This window comes from Echinops telfairi, unplaced genomic scaffold (genome assembly GCF_000313985.2).
Source record: "Echinops telfairi isolate 266 unplaced genomic scaffold, ASM31398v2 ScPeMD7_6;HRSCAF=24_0, whole genome shotgun sequence".
NCBI classification, from domain to species: Eukaryota; Metazoa; Chordata; class Mammalia; order Afrosoricida; family Tenrecidae; genus Echinops; species Echinops telfairi.
The window spans coordinates 1,633,132-1,641,399 of record NW_022103902.1 but is presented as its reverse complement, the minus strand read 5'-3'; positions in this window follow the sequence as shown (position 1 = coordinate 1,641,399).

Here is an 8,268-nt window from a genome sequence, read left to right as displayed (position 1 = left end):
ACAGTGACCAGGGAGAACCTTCCCAGGCGATGCCACTGGGTGCACTGTCTCAGAGTGAGTTGCTGGATGCTCGCCCAGCGGGAAAAATGCAGACTACTACTATGAAAGCTCCACCTAGTGGAGCTATCTTCCGGTTTGTTTGTTTTTTTGGTGGGGGACCCCCTTGTATATTTTTAAAGGATATTTATTTTTATAAACATGAAGGTGTTTTATGGACATAAAGTGCCCTATAAATGTCAGGTACTTTTTATGTGCCAGACAGACAAAAATCCTGCTCTCGTGTGGCTTACATCTGGAGGTATGGACATTTCTGCTCATATAGTCAAATACTATTATTACTAATATATATATATCTATAGATACATATCTATAGATAGAGCATTCTGAGAACTCATATGCTTCTCAACAGAAAACAGCTAGGCTCCCTGGTTATGGCACAGACAGCATTAATAAGTACAATCCATAAAGTTGCTTCCTTCCAAATAGCATAGCACATTCTTCTGTGCCAACAGTGGATGGCTACAAGCTCAGTCTGGAAAGAGCAAAAAATTGCCTTATAAAGTAACTGTCTAGGTTCTGGTTGTAGCAAATTAATTGTATTCTGATACCAAAGAACACTATACCATTAGATCTCTGCTTAGGAAATCGTTCAGCGCAGGAACCTATACCAGGCTAGTGACTTACTCCTCAGGCAGATACATTAGCTCCAGGCTTGCACATTATGGCCACTCCCACATTATGGGCCTCTCTCCTCAATGCTGGCAGAATGAACGTCAGATACTTCTAACCACTGTACCTATGGTACATATAACTTCACATCTGATGGACTGAAGGTGTCGTGGCAAAGTTTGCCCTGGGGTGTCCCTAAAGACATCTTTCTAGAGCTTTGTCGTACATGAAAGTGTCAGAAGGTGAGGCATGTACCACGTTTCCCATGCCACAACTATTTTCTGAGCACTCACAACGGCTAGATGAGTCACTTACTCTATCACATAACTCCTCTGCTTTCCGTTAAGCACCCAGGATCTGTCTCCTGATAGAAAGGCAGGGGAAGCTCTATTTGCCAGCCCGGCTAGACAGTTATGATCCTGGCTGATTAAAAGCCCCGTAAGCCGAAGCCAAATCCCAGTAGTACCACCATACTCTGAAAGCTTTTCTCAGCATCAGCCTAGCAACCGATTGAAATATTAGGATGTAAAATGAAGGCAGAAGTTCAGGGATAGAATTCTCACTTTCCATGCAGAAGACCTAAGTTTGCATCTCCCGCCGTGCACTTCATGAGTGGTTGTTGCCCATATGTCAGGGGGAGCCTGTATGCTGCTTTGGTGCCAAGCGTGTTTTCAGTAGAACTTCCAGGCTGAGACAGACTAGGAAGAAATTCCTGGAAATATACGTTCAGAGAAGCAGCTGGTGGAAGCCCTGTGGATCCCAACAATACAGTCTACCATTCACCATTCAGATGGCACAGGACTGAGCTTCTTCTCCTTGAACATGGAGTCACCAAGAGTCGGGGACCAACTCAATAGGCACGAACAACATTTAACAACACGTAAATGAGAAACCAAGCAAATGTGTCTTACCCTGTAAGACTTCTTGTCGAGCCAGTCAGGGTGCAGGGTAGCAACGATGAAAAATACAACTTTCCTCTAGTTTCTAAATGCTTCCTTCTCCACCACCACCACCACCCCCATTACCATGATCCCAATTCTACCTTACAAATCTGGCTAGACCAGAGGATGTACACTGGTACAGACAGGAACTGGAAACACAGGGAATCTAGGATGGATGATCCCTTCAGGACCAGTGTTGAGAGTGGCGATAACGGGAGGGTAGAGTAGAGAGGGGGAACTGATTACAAGTATCTACACATAACCTCCTCCCTGGGGGGTGAGCAACAGAAAAGTGGGTGAAGGCAGACGTTGGACAGAGTAAGAAGTGACAAAATAATAATTTCTAAATTACCAAGGGTTCATGAGGGAGGAGTGAACAGGGAGGGGGAAAATGAGGAACTGATACCAGGGGCTTAAGTGGAGAGCAAATGTTTTGAGAATGATGAGGGTAACGAATGTACAAATGTGCTTTATACAATTGATGTATGTATGGATTGTGATAAGAGTTGTATGAGCCCCCAGTAAAATGATTTTTTTTTAAAAGACTTCTTGTCCAAAGAAATAAGAAAGTAATCTAGTTGATTCGGGAAAATATTCACATACCTAAAGTGTTTACGAGCAGAGGTCGCTTTGAAGGCTGACGGGTGCCTGGCCCAAGCTGTAGTATGGTAATTTTTATCTTCTCATCTGCATGTGAGAGCTGGACCAAGAATGAAGAGGGCTACCGAGGAGTTGATGCGGGTGAGCGATGCTGTTGGGCAGGATGGACTAACAGAGACGACCAGTCTCTGGACAAGGGCAGCATGCTTGGTAAAGCAGAGCGCCAGTGAAAGACAGGACAGCCACAACTCGATGGGTTCACACAATGGCTGCAACCTTGGGCCTGAGCACGCGACCGTTGTGGGGATGGCGCAGGGCCAGACAAGGTTTTCTTCCATTATACACAGGGTCGCTGTGAATCAGGGCATGGTACCCGACAGCAACATAACTGTGTATATAATTCAGGGAGGAGCATTGTTGGATGATGCTCTAAAGGGCTACCTGCTGGGCCAGACTCTGATAGGCAATGATCAAAACTCACACACAATAGCTTCATGAAGCAAATGCACTTCCCCGAAATTCAACGTGTAGCGTAAGACATTCTGAGCTCACGAGGGTTTGCGTGCATAACAACAAACTACGGAAGAGACACACACGGAAATCTAAGTCGCGCGGGTTCAGAACTGCCCAGAAGGGCAGAGCATTACAAAAGCCGTGGAGGCTTTTGCTTTCTCTGCCTTGTGCACAAAGAGTTCATTTCCACACATGTGAATTAAACCACCATAAATACTCAGTGTAGGATTACTATCAATTGTTGCCTGATTTAAAAGATACTAACATCTGGATCATCTTAATTAGAAAAATGAAGAACAAAAAATATCTTCTCTTTCTGGCTCCTCGCTCCTCTCTTTTTTCCTCTCCGGTCTCTTCCTTGCCATATGATAACTCTGGAGCTTCCAGGCAGTAGGACATAGTCCAAAATGACCCTTCCCATCTCTTCTCTGGGAAGGATCCCTGGTGGCACACAGGTTAAGCACTGGGCTGCTAACCACAGAGTCAGGGGGTTCAAACCCATCCTTTCTCCTCGGGAGAAAGCTGACACTCCCTGTCTGCTCCTGTGGCGCAGTGAATCACTTGACACGGCGCTTCTAGCCCTTATCTCCGCAGTTCCCACCAAATGGCTTTGGCCTGATTGGTTTCGGTAAGAGAAGGTGAGAGGAGATGCTGATCGGGTTACATGATTCACTTGGAAGTGATTGTTAACAGGGCTTATTGTGACTGTAAAATCTTAGAAATACAATGAGGGGGACTGATCAATTTTGCTATCCTACTGGGTAGAACATGAGCCAACTCAGAACCAGGACGGGGAGACTTTACTGCCATCCATGAAGAAGAGCTAGGAGTAGAATGCATCATGTGGAGCCCGAGACCCCTGGATACTGAACCTCCTAGATCCAGGGGCATCAGAGAAGCGGCAGAGGAACTGCAGCAGAAGAGCCACCCAAGAACGCACAGCGGGCCTCCCGGTGCACGGAGCAGTGCAGCTGGAGGGCTTTGGGCAGAAGCTTGCTTTCAAATTGGGGTACCTCCAGGCCCTTAATTGGGGGAGCTGGGTGTGCTAACCCACAGCAGGAGAGCTGAGCATTTTCAGGCTGGGGCTTTACTGCACAGTGGAGCGTCCTTTGGGTATTCATCAGCAGTGGGGAAAGAGCTTGTGACACTGCCCCAGCAGAAAAGCCAGGAGAAGGGCCCAAGGACTAGAGAGAAGGTGCCTGCGAGCAGCACTAGGAAGTGGCTGTGCTGACCAAAGAACTGGGTCCTGAGCTTATCTGATCTTAAATTTAACCTGTCCACTTCCCTGACAAGCCCCACAATCCTAAGTATTTTCTATGAGTGCTGCCTGCCCATTGCAATAAATTATTAAGCCCAGCTGAGAAGTCTAGTGATTTGGGAAGAATGGTTGGTGTCAGCATTGGTCACAAATGTGGAAGCACTGAAGCATTTCTGACCCCCTGCCTCAGAGGACTCGACCTTGGGAATCGAGTGGGTGTGGAGTCTGATGCTTCTCCTCCCTGTGACATGAGATTAGACCCCTCACCCATGCCATTCTTCCAACCACCCAACCCACTGCCATCGAGTCAATTCTGACTCGCAGTGATACTATGAGGCAGGGCAGGACTGCCTCGGTGGGGTTCTTTCTCTTTTTTTATCGTTTTACTGGGGGCTCGTACAACTCTCATCACAATCCATCCACACATCAATTGTGCAAAGCACATTTGTACATGCGTTGCCCCTGTGGGATGCACTGTGGTTCACAGCTGGAACGATTATTATGGGACCTGGGACAAGTGCCCACTCTGGAAGCCTCCCTTTACTCCCACCCAGTAGCATCTAAAAGCAAAGGAGGTAACGTGCAAAGTAGGCGGCGTACTTGGCATATCATGGGCATTTAACAAATGTTGGCTCCTATAAATTATGACCTCTGATTGACCTTCCACCCCACTAGGTGTGTATAACTAGTGGGATATGGATGGGAGATTACAAATCGACAAAAACCTATCTAGCCAGACCTAGTGTCTGCATAGCATTTTCCCCTGAAACCCTTTCACATTTAGTACAAGTAGACTGGTTGAAAGATACCTGTTATGATTTCCATTGTGTCCCCAAAGGAATATTGATTGCAGTACCTAGCTCTCCTATTTGTGAACAGATTGTCTTTGTTAATGAGGCAGGTGACTGGAAGGTGTCTATCTTTTTAGAGAGATAGCAGACAGTAAGCAAACAAGCAAGCTTCCTGAGCTGGGGAAAGACTGATTCCAATCTCCATGGAGATCACCAAGGACCCAGGAAGCAAGCTGAAAGGAGAAAGGCCTTCCCCCAGAGCGGACACACAGAGAAAGCCCAGCGCTGGGCTCTCAGAACAAAACAACTCTGCCATTCGGTCAGGTTCTGAGAGTGTAACTCTTTACAGGGGTAGAAGGCCTCCCCTTTCTCCCACAGAGACCCTGGTGATTTCAAACTGATGACCCTGTAACCAATAGCCCAATGGGTAACCACGATGCGGCGGTGGCAGCTAGACTGTCTGTCCACATGCAGGTGGGCGGAGTCCAAGCTAGCAATCACGTCACAGCCTGATGACGCCGCCCTGTGGGTGTGGGCTCTTCTGTAAGAAAGGGAGGAAGCCTCTTCCCTCTCTCTGGCCCTTGGCCTTCCTGCTTGCGGGGACTCTGGGCCTGCCTCTGGAGGCCGGTGATTTCCCTGCTTCCTGCTCCACCTTTCCAAGACAGAGGCCTGCAGCTGCATGGGGCTAGAGAGGACCCCTGGCTAACATCAGTCCTACGGTCTGGAGATGGAACGGGCTAGGATACCTTCTGGATATAAAATTACTTCTTAACAGCAAGTTCTTGCTTGTACACATAGGACTGTTCCTGGTTCTATTTCTCTAGGTCAGGGCTCCTCAAACTACGGCCCGCGGGCCACATGCGGCATTTACCCAGCCCGCCGAGTGTTTTTGCCCTGTTTGTTTTTTTAACTTCAAAATAAGATACATGTAGTGTGCATAGGAATTTGTTCATAGTTTGTTTTTTTACCGGCCCTCCAATGGGTCTGAGAGACAGTGAACTGGCCCCCTGTTTAAAAAGTTTGAGGACCCCTGCTTAGACAACCCAGCCTAACGTAGCCACCAAGGCTCCTGGCGCCCTGGATTCAGACTTTTAAGACTCCTAAACAGAGAAAATAAATTCCTGTTGATTAAGGTCATCCAGTTGTGGCATTTCTGTTTGTTAGAAAACCAAAACAAACCCCAATGTATAAAAACATGACTGTAATAGAATGTGTACGTCAGAAAGCGATCATAAAAGGTAAAACTATCACACATTTCTAAAATGTGTGATAGTGTGAATCCTAAAGACAGATTCAATTGGCCACAAGGTCCCGTAAATAAATGTTTCTCTTAATTTCCCTCCATGTGATCTGTTTCCAGCATACAGACTCAAATGTCGTCTCTGAATCTCATTGTGGCTTTCACACCGGGCGCTCTGAGGGGGAAGAGGAGGCCATCGGCTCCCGTGAAGATCTATGGGAACCTACGGCGCTCTCACAGGTCCACTCTGTCCTACGCCGTCACGGCAAACTAGAATCAGCTCCACGGCAGAGTGGCTGTTGTACAGTACAAATGTTTACACAATCCTAAAAGCAGGGCTGTGGAGAGCCAAGGGCAAGCCTGCTAGAAGAAGCAGAGAGAAGCACGGTTGTCTTTTAAGGCCATGCGTGCCTTCCTTTTGACCTCTTCGGATCTTTGATCAGTGGTTCCCAACGTCCTGTCTCCCCAGCAGACCTGCCAGCGATGACACTCCCACGAGTCAGAAGCTCTCTGGACACTCACAGCAAAGCCAAGCCCATCGCCATCGAGCCCACTCTGCCCCAGAGGGACCCGTAGGACAGGGTGCAACTGCCCCTGCGGGTGTCCGTGACTGTAACTCTTCACATGAGTAGAAAGCCTCGCTCTCTTCTGCAGACAGGCTGGCGGTTTCGAACTAGTGGCTTTGCAGTTATCAGCCCAACGCATAACCCACGGTGCCAGCAGGGCACCTTCTGATTGCCTAAATGTGGTTACGTGGCCCTTGGAAACATTTTCCCAGTGATTTTCATAGTCCTTTATGGAGGCGTTACCCTCATCTGCTGGAGAGTCATCCCTTTAACTTAGGTTTCCGGTAGTTCCGGTGCCATTGATAGAACAAGCAAACAAGCAAACCTGCCAAGTCAATTCTGACTCCGAGCGACTCCAGAGAACTCGGCAGAGCTGCCCCATGGGGTTCCCAAGGCTGCAATTCTTCACAGAAGCAGACCGCCCGCCATGCCTTGCTCCCTTGGAGCAGCGAAGCACCCACCTTTCAATGAGCAATGGAGCATTTTAATCAGTAGGCAACCAGGCAAACCAACTGGAGGACAGATCACCTGCCATTGAGCCGATTCCAGCTCCTAAAGATCCTAGTCAACAGAGTAGCACTGCCCCTTCGGGTTTCCTAGACTGGCATTTATGGGAGCAGATAGCCCCGTCTTCTCCCCAGGGTTCAGCTCGAGGATGTGAACCACTAGCCCTACAGTCAGCAGCCTAATGCCTGGCCCACAGCACCACCACGTGATCTGGAAAAGACAGACTGGATTTAATAAGAACCTTCCCCTGCATAAAATACAAGCCGACTCAGATACCTTTGACTATGGTTCCTTAAAAAGGGGTGCAAGAACCAACAAAAATGTATGTGGTCACACAAGATGTGCCTGAGTATACCCAAGGGGGCTGCAAAAATTCAAGGACAGTAGAATTGAAAGATAAGGGAATTTCCCCCCAAACTTTTTTTAATTAAAAGATCATTTTATGGGGGGCTCTTACAGCTCTCATAACAATTCGCACATCAATTGTATCAAGCATATTTGTACACATGAAGCCATCGTTATTTTCTAGACATTTACTTTCTATTGAGCCCTTGGTACCGGCTCTTCTTTCCCCCCACTGCCCTCCAGTTGGCTCGGACCCACAGCACAGAGGAGGACTGCCCCCGCAGGCTCCCCAGGCTGCAAACCCTGACTGAAGCAGAGTCCTCTTTCTCCCGGCATGTGGACAGTGATTTCCAACCGCTGTCCTTGGTGCATTCAGCAGCCAGCTCATGACTCACTGTGCCGCCCGCCCGGGCTCCTGTCAATGACGGGGGTAACTCTTGGCCATTCTGCATGCCATTTGCCTTGCTTGTTGATTGTTCTGCACGGTCCGTGGACCACCAGCTCAACTTGAGCAGCACAAAGGAGAAGAAGAGGAGGTCTACCCTACCTCACAGGGCTCTGCCGGAACAAGGGATGTTAGAGTCGAGTGATCAGTCTTTGGAGCCACGCAGGGGTTGGACACGGCATAAGACCATGACCTGAGCTCTTCAACCGGACAAAGCGGCAGCCCCTCGGACACAGGCAAGGCAGCAGGTCCTGAAGGACTGAACGAGAGCCACGCCCCAGGGAGTGGAAAGGAGGGAAGGAGGGAAGGAGGGAAGGGTTTGGGCAAACATTTCAGAAATAAATGTACAGGGCTGGCAACAGGCTCAACACAGAGCGGGCAGAGTCAGAGGTA